General features: G+C 46.8%; 1 pseudogene; it reads right to left on the bottom strand.

Annotated features, from left to right (window-relative positions):
- Positions 1–7,386: 7,386 nt before the first annotated feature.
- Positions 7,387–11,455, bottom strand: LOC146181888 (uncharacterized; annotated as a pseudogene).
- Between the last annotated feature and the right edge of the window lie 2,037 nt (positions 11,456–13,492).

Raw genomic sequence — 13,492 nt, 5'->3', positions numbered from 1 at the left:
AGGAAACCACTCTTGTCTTGGTTCTGCGACGACTAGGTTGTTTCGGATCTGTTCTCCGTTTCTAGCACTTCACATGTTTTTCCTCGCGCACACACCTTTTTAGTTCGTTCAGTCTCCCTATGCGACTTGAGACACTCAACCGTTAACATCAAAGTGTTCACCCTCGAAACTATACCGTATGTACATCTCCGAGCCTCGCTGCAGAAGCAACGGCGACTTGCGAAAAGTTACGCCTCTGAGTGGTGCCACTGCGAGAGTTACCGCCTTAGGAAGATTCCAGAAACGGGCATTCGGCGCCGAAGCGGTAGGAAAGCAAACCACTTCCTGCAATCGCACACAGGGACACGGCGAAGCTTCCAAGTCTACGAAGTCGTTGCACGGAATGTGTTTTGAATCGAAGCACAACGGAAAAAAGAACACACGGCGATCCTCGTAGACGACGCTCTGGTGCCGAGGATCGCACCGTAGCAGCAGATCACACAGAACGCCGGTTGCTGAAGCAGACGACACGCGCGCTCGCTTTCGCAGACGACGCCGGAAGAGAAGTTCTAGCAGACGTCAGGCGCGCGCTTTTCAGTGAAATTCCTCGCCGGATTCACTGGAAGACGAAGCGCGAAAAGCGCAGAAACGGATTTAGCACAATTTACGTCTTCTTTCAAGCACACGAACGATTCAGGGTGCACGCCGAATCTCGCCGGCGAACAACGAGCTCCATCGAAGAGAGAAGCCCTTCGCTGAGGCGCGCGGCCGATCTTTTTCTGGCAGCGGGCCGTTTCGCGAGCAGCCGCCAGGCACCCAAAGAGAGCGAGAGCTCACTTGGGGAGCGTGCGCGAGCGCGTGTGTGTCTGCGTGCTCCATGACCCAGTTTTGGGCGGGGAGAAGGGAAGCAGGTCAGGGGAACCGGCGCTCGCCCGCTCGCAAGCGGGCCAAGGCCCTCGCTCGTTGGTTGTTGCCGCTGGCGGCAGCAGCGAACGCACAAACACACACATACGCCGTCGCCGCTGCTCCTCTCTCTTCCTCCGCTACGCCGCAAGAGAGAGAGAGTGGATCTTTGAGAGAGGGCAGCGCGCCGTGAACGACTGCGACGACGAGCCCGGCGGCCGGCAAGTGAAAGCTCTCGCGTAGAGGTCACTGGTCGGCGTGCGCTGGCGGCCGCTTGTGCCGCAGTCAGTGCATCGGCGCAATGACGCCGTGGTCGGCTTCGCGGGGTTGCGTCCGCACCCGTTTTCGTCTGCTTTCTTGATTACCGCCGTCTGCTCGCTTTCCCCACAAGCCCCACGATCACGCAATATTATCATTCCCGACCGGCGGGGGCGTCGTCTGCTACAAGCGTTCTAACGTAGCTCATTTTTTGGAGGGGGAACGGGCTTCTTCCCACCCCTGTCAGTTTCGGTTGTCGCTTTCGCTTTCTGTTTTCAGTGCCGAGCTTTTTCGTCACCGAAACAAGGAGCTGGTCCTGTGAGAGGAGACGATTCGCACTATTTTTCTCGATGTGTTAAGTTTTTTTTTTTTCCTTTATTTTGTTTTCCCGCGTGCTCCGATCGAAAGCGCTAGCCTCGACCCGGTGCACAGTGGTGGTTATCTATTATTAATATAAACAGCGCGAACACGAAGACAAAGGACACGATAAAAGAAAGCCACAGTACAAGCGCTTGTACTGTGCCTTTCTTTTATCGTGTCCTTTGTCTTCGTGTTCGCGCTGTTTATATTAATAATGAATAAGTACCAACTCGCCCAACAAAGTATCTTGGTAAGCACAGTGGTGGCCCGCTTAGCATCTTCTGCGAGAGGGCAGTTCAACCCGGATGAACCGGAAAATAACTTCGCTTTCTTAGTATTGGGAGATAGTTTGTTTATCCACGGATGTGTCGTTGGCATCTGCTTCCGGGTTCTATGGGGCGGGCACTCGGCTGCTATTTTATTCGGTGTTCAAGGACTGCAGTAAATCTAGGAAAGAATGCTAGCGTTGGAATGTGAAAAGCAGAATCAATTACTATATTCATGGACCTTAAGTTTTGGACCTTGTGCGTTATCGTATGTTTCCGGCGCCAAAGGAGAAGGAGTGCACAACTCAGCTTTAGGCTAAAGATTAGATAGCAGAAATGATAAGACCAGTTTTAAGAATGTCTTCTTCCTTACTCGTTAAAATTTTCTGCGATATATTTTTATTCGACATGCGCCCATTTGCTAATGCACAGCGATGACAGCGTCAAATTCCGGTAGTCGGGACACGTATATATTTCGTAAGATAAATTAGATTTCTTTCTATTCACAGCAGAGGAGGAGCTAAAAGTTATTTGGTCATATCTGTTATTGTTCAGAGTTACATTAACACCACAAAATCAGCTTTAGGGAAGCAGAGCTATCGATTATGCTTCGGAGTATATAGGTCAGGGGGCCGTCTCTTCGCAGGCTATATGTAGTGAAGTATAACGCTCTGACGACCCAATCAATATGTCATACTTGCTTCACACCATAGTCGATGGGAAATGAGAATGTTCCATAAAAATAAGCGATACAAAACAATACAATGTAATGTTTTCATCCCTAAACCCTCCAGTACGGTGTGTGTGTGTGTGTGTGTGTGTGTGTGTGTGTGTGTGTGTGTGTGTGTGTGTGTGTGTGTGTGTGTGTGTGTGTGTGTGTGTGTGTGTGTGTGTGTGTGTGTGTGTGTGTGTGTGTGTGTGTGTGTGTGTGTGTGTGTGTGTGTGTGTGTGTGTGTGTGTGTGTGTGTGTGTGTGTGTGTGTGTGTGTGTGTGTGTGTGTGTGTGTGTGTGTGTGTGTGTGTGTGTGTGTGTGTGTGTGTGTGTGTGTGTGTGTGTGTGTGTGTGTGTGTGTGTGTGTGTGTGTGTGTGTGTGTGTGTGTGTGTGTGTGTGTGTGTGTGTGTGTGTGTGTGTGTGTGTGTGTGTGTGTGTGTGTGTGTGTGTGTGTGTGTGTGTGTGTGTGTGTGTGTGTGTGTGTGTGTGTGTGTGTGTGTGTGTGTGTGTGTGTGTGTGTGTGTGTGTGTGTGTGTGTGTGTGTGTGTGTGTGTGTGTGTGTGTGTGTGTGTGTGTGTGTGTGTGTGTGTGTGTGTGTGTGTGTGTGTGTGTGTGTGTGTGTGTGTGTGTGTGTGTGTGTGTGTGTGTGTGTGTGTGTGTGTGTGTGTGTGTGTGTGTGTGTGTGTGTGTGTGTGTGTGTGTGTGTGTGTGTGTGTGTGTGTGTGTGTGTGTGTGTGTGTGTGTGTGTGTGTGTGTGTGTGTGTGTGTGTGTGTGTGTGTAGACGTTATACTATTCAGTTTATTGATACAGCAGACATACATGCTACTACTTCCTGTGGTATGACTCGAGCCCTCGAAAGACCTCTTATAGCTCTTGCACTTATATGTCACATAACCTGCATTCAGTCCACAGAAATGATAAAAACGAAAATGTTCCCCTGCATATAGCGACATAAGCATGCCGTGAAGTCATCAGCAACCTTTATAAGGAAGCTGACCTCCATACTATGAGTCATGGAGGAATACGCAACGCCTACAAAACGTTTTCGGCAAACAACTACCTCCACACTCGGACGAATGTGCGGCATTGAAGTTGGACATTGTGGGCGTTTTGAAAGACTTTCGCCAGGGACGGTAAATATCTTAGTCCACCATTTCGCTTCGCTAACAGTGAGTGTTTCTTGAGATTTTTTAACTAATTACAGTCTATTATTAGGCAGTAGGTTTTTTATCTATAGATAATGGCATATAGCATGAAACATATAAGAGTCATATAACGTTAATAAGAGGGCGGCAGGTAACTTATTTATGCTTAATAAGCGATATAAATTGAATTTTATACATGCCTAAACGCCTAAACCTCGGCATGAGGACCACATATTCGGAACCTTCTATGAGGAAGAATAATCAGAAGTGGCTAAATTAAAAACGCAGTATACAGCACCGATGGCCAACTTAAATGTCAAGGGAGTCAAGAAGCAGGCTGGATACCACTCAATGTGGGGGAATATGGGCTCTATAGAAATAGCAGAGGATGATTATTATTATAGTTCGCAGTGTACAATAATTTGTGATGCATGAATACCTTATTCTGAAAACGTAAAAGCGGGAAGTGGACATGGAAAATCCCGGACTGGTTCATGAAATAGGTTATCAAATAGATTCATAGTGTGTTCTAACGCAGGCAGGATGTGGGGGCAACCGGAAAGGTGTGATGCAGTGACCACAGAATGGCCGCTAACTAGTCTCGATTTTGAAGTTTGAAGAAGGAAGGGATAAAATGATGAGGAAGAAGCTGATGAAGTAATTAGCGGTAAGATGGAAAGTACAGGTATCCAGCAACTCTTTGCGGAAAAGGTACTCAGCTTTAGCCAAGGAAGACTACCTTAGTGTTGAAGCAAATAAAGATGATTTCGAAGATATAATTTCTGAGTGCGCGGTAAAAGTAGAAAAGTAAAAGTAGATAAAAGTAGAAGTTAGTTAGGCAGAGGATGCCGGTAAACCGCCTAAGGAGACAAAGATATTAAAAAGCGCCGTGAACCACCGAACCAACCAATTACGTAACTGACATAGTAGTTCTACATTATCCATTATACATTTGCTGCTGGTTACAATTGGTTTTATTGTTCATCGTGCCTCGCTTTTTCCGTAACAACTTTTACCGCTCATCTATCGAATGTCTCTATGACTGACGGGCATGTCAAATAAAAGCCGTCAGCGGATAAACAGAATTCAGCATTTGTAGAAAGCGGCTGCCAACAAAAATCATTTCTTCGCTCTCATTTATGTAAATAGGGGTGCTATAGAGCTTCTCCCCTGGGCCAGATTATGGAATTTACCGACCGAAAGTAGAGTATTTACGAAGACGCACAAGTTACTATTACTTCTCGTGGCTGAAGGAGCTCATCTGCGCTCATGTTTTATACAGGGGTAATACTTGGCTTGTTGTTTATGCTAACATGTTTGGGGAGAATTTGTAGAATAAATCTAATTATCGTGTCCTGAACACCGACTGACGAGAGAGAGAGAGAGTGAGAAACTTGACAGCGTGAAAAAGGTGGCGCCATCTGCCGTTAGAGAAGCGACACAAGTGCTCTTGTTTACTTACCGTTAGCAGGCGTTGATTCTGTTTTGGAATTTTCCTTGTTTTAGAGTGCCGCTTAGGCTGGAGATGCTGGGTTTGTTTTCAATTATATAAGTATCGTTTCTAACCGCGGTACACGTGCTGGCATATAAATGATGCTCCTCACTCTCCACAAATTGTTCATAGTTTCAGCGTCAGTGCCGTCTGCTTTTCCGTTTTGGCCTCACATTTTCACTCTGCTGTCTACTTTATTTAGCAAATTGTCACCAAGTGGGGTCTCGCTGCCTGTCTGTGAAGTTTGGCGACCAGCAATGAGCTGGTTTGTTGAGAGGAATGTGCTTAACTGCAGACGTCAGTCACAGAGCTACCTATCGATCTGGGTCTACATTGCGAGTTCGTGCCGTTTTCAGAAGTGCCGTTATCTCCCTGACCTCGAGACATATGACTGGCGGAAACACCGTAACCGGATGTCAGTACCATTTCCGGTTCCGGCATTTCCATCAATCTGATGACTCAAGATCAGGAGATAACGACACAAACTAGGAATACGAACCGTACACTTCAGCGCAATTGGAATATTCTAAACATAATTCTACTAAAGCAACAACATAATTGGATACAGTTCCCATTGCTTGCAAAGCGCAATAACATTATCCAAGTTCAGTGATGTCATCCTAAGAAATTGTATACCCCTTGCTCATATAACTACGGAGTGAAATTGATCTGGAATGTTTTTTTTTAATGCACAGGCATGTATGTCCATTTAAGGAAAGTGTCTTCTTCTTTCCGATGCATGTGCAGAAAAGCGCCCACAAGTGTCTAGCTTCATGGGCGTTACCGCTTTGTTTTGGAATATGGGTGAGTCGATGACCCAGATTCCGAGAGAAAGGAAAAAAGAATATGCGTCTGCATGATTGTTTTATTGCTTTTGCATTTGATATGAGTTTCTCTCGTTATCGCTATTATAGGTTCATCTGGCCGTTTGCTTCTCTTTTTGTTATCGCTGTCTCCCTTTCCACCATATTCCTACACTGACAGCAGGCGGTACTCAAGAGAAAGGAAGCGTGCTCTTCTGCTTTGACATTCCGGCTATCAGCCTGATAATGGAAACAGAAAAGACCGCATGTAAGGAAGATTACGCCCAGTGGAGAGAGATATGTTTTTCGTTTCGTTTGGTTTTGTTTGCCCTCTCACAATGTTTACTCCGGGTTGTAGGGCGGACTACTTTTGGCCGTAGCTGATAAGAACCAAAACCGCGTCACCTGGCCTTATCAGGGGAGCGTCAAAGGGTATAGGTATGCCTGACACAATTTTGATCCTTCGGGCTTGTGTGCTCTTTTCAGTATAAGGCGATAACAGGGAATATTTTCCAGAAAACGAACCCGATTAGCTGGCCCGTTTTGGAAATGTTTCCGGGGTAAACCGGCGGCAATGTGATATAAAAGGAAAGATAGAATTTTCGCTATTGTATAGTAGGATACTTAGGTGCGAATTTACTTCTCACCGTCGGTTTAAAACCACGAATGAAAAGTCCAAATTATTGAAGATATTATCACACATCATATTTCTACGCTAAAGTAACGAAAATTGCTTTACATGAGTACTCCATCAACGACACCAAAACTCACAGTCTCGAGTTGTCTCATCTGTAGATATGTCAAAAACTGTGTCTGCGCTGGTTATTTAGAGAGATTGCAGGTTCCTCTTCAGGCATAGTTGCGAAACACATGTTATAAATACTAGCATTTTATGAGAAATCGTTCCAAAGCTGAAACAAACTCCTCTGTTGGTTTTGAAGGCTGTCGAAGCATCTACACAACTATACACATTCCGTGACGCAGCGTCGGTAGCCAGATTTTAGAGCAAAAGACTGCAATAGTGTTCGATGCATGCCTAAAATAAAAATGAGACTCCATCAAACTGAAAGTGTCCAGTGAGCACTTCGAGAATACAGGCTCGAATCCGTGCATTGAGTCACACCCAACCTCTCATCTCTTGCGTAATTCGCAAGTCTATTATTTAAAATGAATATGAGTGAGAGCCGGTGTTGTTCCGAGACGCCGAGAAGGCAAGACTTTATTCGGACAGCAACACGAACATACAAGCAACAAGGATTCAGTGGCTTCGGTTTATAAAGGAAGCCTGGGTGCAACCGAGGCATGCTATTGGCTAGCGCTACGGTCGCACACGCGAACCATGACTGCGTACATCAGATAGCGGCACACAGTAACCAAGCGGCACACAGTAGCAAGACAGCAGCAAGCTTGATAAGCGTTGCGCCGATATAACACTTCCCCTCCAACAAAATCAGAATCTATCATACGTCAGACGATCCGGCTTCCGCTTGTCACGAGCGCTGCGCCTTGGTAGCACACGTAACCCAGCATCAGTTTGTTCCGACGTTGAGGCACTTTGGGCGTGACTTGCGAGTGGAACACAACCACTCTGATCCAACACTGGCTGGCTCGAGGCAGCTGTAGGAGACCGTTCACTTTCGAGCAAGTCACTTGCAAGGGGCAAATCTGTATCACTTTCGTTTACAACAGCTGGCTTCACAAAAGAACGTCGCAAATGATCAGCATGCACAAATCGCGTCTGTCCGTCTACAACCACAAGGTATGTCATTGCCGATTTCACATCCACGACCCTGCCTGGACGCCACTTCACCTGTTCCCCACGCACTGAAAGCACAAACACACTATCGCCAACAACAAATGATCGAGGTGAACTCCTTCGCTTGTTTGCACTGCGAATATTCCTCTCAGATCTGGCATTTATTGCATCTTGCAGATTCGGTTTCAACAAAGATAACCTTGTGCGCAACTTCCTCCTCAAGAACAGTTCATCTGGCGATTGGCCGGTGAATGTGTGCGGCGTTGTTCTGTAAGCGAACAGAAAGTTATCTATCCTGTGCTGCAGTGATCTGGAACTTTTGTTCTTCTGGTCTTCCAGCAATTGCTTCAACAGCGACTGTTTTACTGTTTGGACAGCACGTTCTGCCGAGCCGTTCGACTGAGGATGATATGGCGGAGTAAGCGTGTGCTTGACCCCGTTTGTCAAAAGAAACTCCTCGAATTCTTTTGCACGAAACTGCGGCCCGTTATCTGTGACAACCTCTATCGGCAGGCCATGACTTGCGAACAACGAGCGCACCGTTTCGATCGTGCTTTGCGCCGTCGTTGACGTCATTATTTTTATTTCCAACCATTTGGAATAGGAATCTACAGCTAGAAGAAACATCTTTTTTTCCTTTTCTGCAAAGTCTAGATGTACCCTCTCCCAACTGCTTGTGCACCACTTCCAAGATGAAAGCGGCGCTAGTGGCCCCACGGATTTGGTGCTTTGACAAATTTCACACTGCTTCACTGCTCGTTCGAGGCAGTTATCTGTGGCCACCAAACCATTGACCTCGCAAGTGCTTTCATCTTTGTGATACCGATGTGTTGTTCATGTAACAAGCACATAACTTCACTTTGAAGCGACTGAGGTACGACTCTGTTGTTCCACACCAAACAGCCGCAATCGACTGAAAGCTCAAACCGCCTAACGAAGAAAGGCTGATAAAGTGTGTCCACAGCACGCGGCCATCCGTGCCATACCATTTCACGAACAGTACTAAGAACTGGATCTTTCACAGTTTCCCGCTCGATATCTTTCGCAGTTAAGGGGAGTTTACTAACGGGCGAAAAATAAAATATTTCTTCTGCCTCGTCACCGGCTTCAGGCAGTGGAAGGCGTGATAAGCCATCTGCATTGGCTATCTTTGTTCCTGCTCTGTGCAAAATGCGAAAGTTGTAGTTTGCAAGGAAAATTCCCCAGCGATGCACGCGAGCTGCAGCGACTGCATTTGTGTGGTGCTTTGCCTCAAAAATAGCGGTGAGCGACTGGTGATCTGTGATCACGTTGAACTTACGCCCATACAGATATTTATGAAATTTCTTTACTGCAAAAACAACAGCAAGAGCTTCTTTTTCCACCTGCGCGTAATTACGCTCGGCAGGAGTCATTGATCGAGATGCGAACGCAATCGGTCGCTCTATGCCCTCAATCACGTGCGACAGCACCGCGCCTAGGCCGTAAGCAGAAGCATCACATGTCAGCTGTATTTCTTTCTTTACATCATACAGTTCCAAAACCATGTCTTCACTGATTTACACCATCTTACAATTTTTACACCATCTGAAACATGCGTCACACTGGCTCGACCACTTCCATGTGCTGCCTTTGCGCAACAGTTGATGAAGAGGTTCTAGCAAGTTTGCTAGGTCAGGCAAAAATTTGGCGTAGTAGTTTACTAGACCCAAAAATGCCTTTAGTTGAGTCACGTTAGTTGGTTGAGGCGCCTCTCGAATCGCCTTTACTTTTTCTGGTGTTGGGTGTACGCCATGCTTGTCTAGCTCATGTCCCAAGTAACAAACATTTTCTTCGAAAAATTTGCATTTCCCTGGGTTTACCCGGATGCCGTGTTTACTGAGCGTTTGTAGCACTTGCTCGGAACGGTGATAGCACTCCGTCAGGTCTTTACCTGCTATTAACACATCGTCCAGGTAACAGGCAGTTCCAGGTATGTTTCGTAACACCTGGTCCATCACGGTCTGAAACATTGCAGGGGCGCTTGCCACTCCGTATGGCAGTCGCCGGAACCTGAACAGTCCCATGTGCGTGTTCACCGTCAGCAATTCTTGTGCCTGCTCATCCAGCTCAAGCTGCAGGTAAGCTTTAGACAAATCCAGTAAAGTGAACACGGTCCCTCCAACCAATGACGCGAATATGTCCTCTGGCAGAGGCAGTGGATAGTGGTCGAGTTCAATACCCCGATTTACAGTCACTCTGTAATCCCCACATATCCTAATCTGCTTTTCTGCTTTCTTTGGGACGATCACTAGCGGTGTAGCCCACGCACTGTGCCTCACTCTGTACACCACACCAGCCTTCTCAAGTTCAAGCAATTCATTCTCCACCTGTTCGCGCAATGCATATGGTACTGGTCTCGCCTTACAAAAAACTGGCTGCGCATCGTTTTTCATTTTGATGCTACCAGTGAATCCCTGAATAGAACCATAACCTGGCTCAAACACATCACTGTACAGCCGTTTTAACCTGTTCTCGGCTTCCGCTGCTACCATCTGCCTGCCATCCTGCACGTTATCAACGTCACGTTGCAACTGCTGAACAGCATTGTGAAAGTCAACTTTTAGTGCCGTTATCCAATCGCGACCTAAAAGCGTCGGCATGCGAGCTCCATTTTCTTGCTTTGCTATTATCAGAGGCAGATCGTAGCTTCGGTTTTGATAAGACACCTTGACGTTTGCTACGCCTTTCACTTTGAGTGAAGTACCGTTATATACGCCTAGACGTATGTCGTCTTTCGAACATGGACAATTTGGAAAATTTTCATCAAAGTCTCTTTCAGACATTATTGTCACAGCGGCTCCCGTGTCTAATTCCATCGGTATCTTCTTGCCATTTACTTTTACTTTAAGCACAATAGGCGGTGAGCCGTGAACTTCGTTCGTCGTACACACTGTAAGCAAGTCAGTTTCCGCCAAGGGCTCCTCAACTTTGTGCACCACCTTTGTTTTGCACATTTTTGCTACATGACTCGGCTTCAAGCATTTGAAACACATACTTTTGAGGAAAGGACAACTCACAGGCGTATGCAGTCCGCCGCATCTATGACAGACGCGAACAGTGGCTTTCCCACGTTGCTTCCTTGGGCCGTTTTGCGGGGCACGCTGCTCGTTGCTAGGGGCCTCCTCCTTTGTCGCGTGTCGCTGGCCTTGCGGGGTGGAATCCCGATGCCAGCAGATGTCCGCCGGACTGGTGGTTGTCCCCTCCGGTAGCATTTCTCTGGTGTCTTTCTGAGCAGTCTCCAAGGCGGTAGCAATTTTGCAAACTCGCTCCCAGGTGACTTCATCATCAGACAGGGCAAGAAGACGGCATCGGATAGAATCCGCTCGCATTCCAGAAATCAGTCGATCCCGGAGCGCTTCTTCAAAAAACTTCCAAACGAGCACGTGGCAGCCAGTCTCTTCAGCTCGACAATGAACTGTGCCAGGCTTTCGTGCGACTCTTGCTTTCGCTGGTAGAAGTGATACCGTTCGGTAACCACTGACCGCTTTGGTGCATAGTGCTGTCGGAGAACATCTGTAGCTTCTTCGTACTTGACTTCCGTGGGCTTCTTCGGCAGCAGAAGGCTACGCAGAGTCACATAAGCTTTTTCACCAAGGACAGTTAAGAAGACTTGCAGCTTCTTACTTGTGTCTATTCCGTTGGCTGTTGCGTACAGGTCAAACCTTTCCACGTAGATGTCGAAATTGCCAGAGTCCGGGCAAAACTCGCCCAACGATCCCAGAGTGGTGTTCATCACTGATGTTCCCGCTTGCCGTGGCGTCGTCGTTTCTTCAGGAGGCTTGGTCACTGCCTCTTCCTAACCGATCCCATCCTCGTCGCCATGTTGTTCCGAGACGCCGAGAAGGCAAGACTTTATTCGGACAGCAACACGAACATACAAGCAACAAGGATTCAGTGGCTTCGGTTTATAAAGGAAGCCTGGGTGCAACCGAGGCATGCTATTGGCTAGCGCTACGGTCGCACACGCGAACCATGACTGCGTACATCAGATAGCGGCACACAGTAACCAAGCGGCACACAGTAGCAAGACAGCAGCAAGCTTGATAAGCGTTGCGCCGATATAACAGCCGGCTTATTACCAATGGCTCATCTCTATATCTCCTCATGACGCACATCACCCGGAGATGGGTGACTTAGGGCCTCCTTACGGACAGAGCAGAATTCTTATCGTCGAAATAAATGCTTTGCATCATCATCATAATAATCTCAGTCTGCAGTTGACGTGACCATCGTTCTGCACAGGTCAGAAATTTTATTCGGTCAGAAAGTGCATACGCTTAGCTCGAAGTAACGCAATGGTGGCTCCATTGAAATACCTGTTTGTTTTAAATCACGGGGCAGTTGCGTGAATTTCACGCTCCGACCGCCGTATTTGGGTGACTGCGAAGTGCAGAAATGCCCGTCTGCTCAGATTTCAACGCACGTATGAAAAAAAAAGGTGAACAGTTAACAAAGTAACTAGGCTATGAACAGAAAAAAACTTAGGGGTTCAAGTAACTTTAAGCCAAGTTGCATAAGCGTATTCCACAAGGCCGCAGTAACTGCTGCCGCTTCGATCTTGGCACGCTTAATTCCGTCCTTGGTAAACTTGTCGTCAACGGGCTAGTCTGGCTCCTCTTTTTTCGATAGGCTCGACAGGCTACTTGGCATGGCTGCAATCACTGTTTTAGCGAGAGTGGCTTCCCCTATGCCAGCCACCACTTTTTGCCACGCCGCCTGGAGACTTCGGCCGACACTACGCTCGCACACCTCGCCCGCATTCGCCAAGGTGGCATATGTGTCTGGCGTATTTACCTAGGTTAAATAAAAGAGCAGTGCAGATGACGCTTCATGGAGACGATGATGTTAAACTAGAGTTCGAAGAAATGTTTAGAGCTAGATGACTTTGAGGTTTGGCATAGGAGCAGTAGAGCCTAAGTTAAAAAAATTCAGATCCAAACTAGCAAACTTGGAAAAACGCAGGATATGTTTTTTTTTAATTCATTTTACTTAACGCAAATAACTATCATGTCAGCTTCCTTCCGACTATGTGAAGGTTGACTCACGTTCTTGTCATTAGTTTTCGCTATATGGTAGATATGATGCATTCGCCGTACTTGGATTCTGAAAATGACTGGTTATATCAAAACCTGTAAAATAAACGCTCTCGGGAGAACGATCGCAACAAGGATAGTGATCTGAGAGATTTGAACATTTGGTTATTCAATAAGAGCATCGTGGGACTCCGCAAGAGCGTTCAAGCATCGGCTACTTAGGCGGATGTACACCATGTCGCACATTGTTGAAGTACTGTTCATAACACCGTAGCACCAACGTACGAAGCGCTGCTCATTGTTCACTGCTGTCCCATATGAATGTAACTCCTGTCCATCGTTGTGTAGAGTGCCCAAACTCCGTGCGGCATTATTTCTATTGGCCGATCTGGCCGCTCTTTGAACACCAGCACAAAAATGGTTCGACATAGACGAACATACCTGTTTCATATCAACGACTTCGTGCCACTCTAGAGACCATCATCCCATCAGTTCATTTTGTCTCCTGTATTTTGATGAAACTGCAGCCATTTTCAACGAGTACGCAAAATAGTATAATAACTCAAGACCAGGTGCAGGAACATGATAGCGTTCCATTGCACCCGCAAAGCCGGAAGCGAAATTTCTTGATAGCTGTCGCGTTATGTATCAATAGTAAGAATTTTTTTTTTGTTCTACGTTTTCCCAGGTAAGTCATTGCATGGTTCAGCTTTGATACTCCTTAGATATTCGTTTGAGCCAGTTAGAGCTTTATTGCGCTCGG

The sequence above is a fragment of the Amblyomma maculatum genome, chromosome 8 (assembly GCF_055883805.1).
Source record: "Amblyomma maculatum isolate TAMU_Amacu chromosome 8, ASM5588380v1, whole genome shotgun sequence".
Lineage (NCBI taxonomy): Eukaryota > Metazoa > Arthropoda > Arachnida > Ixodida > Ixodidae > Amblyomma > Amblyomma maculatum.
This window is presented reverse-complemented; position numbering and strand designations above follow the sequence as displayed.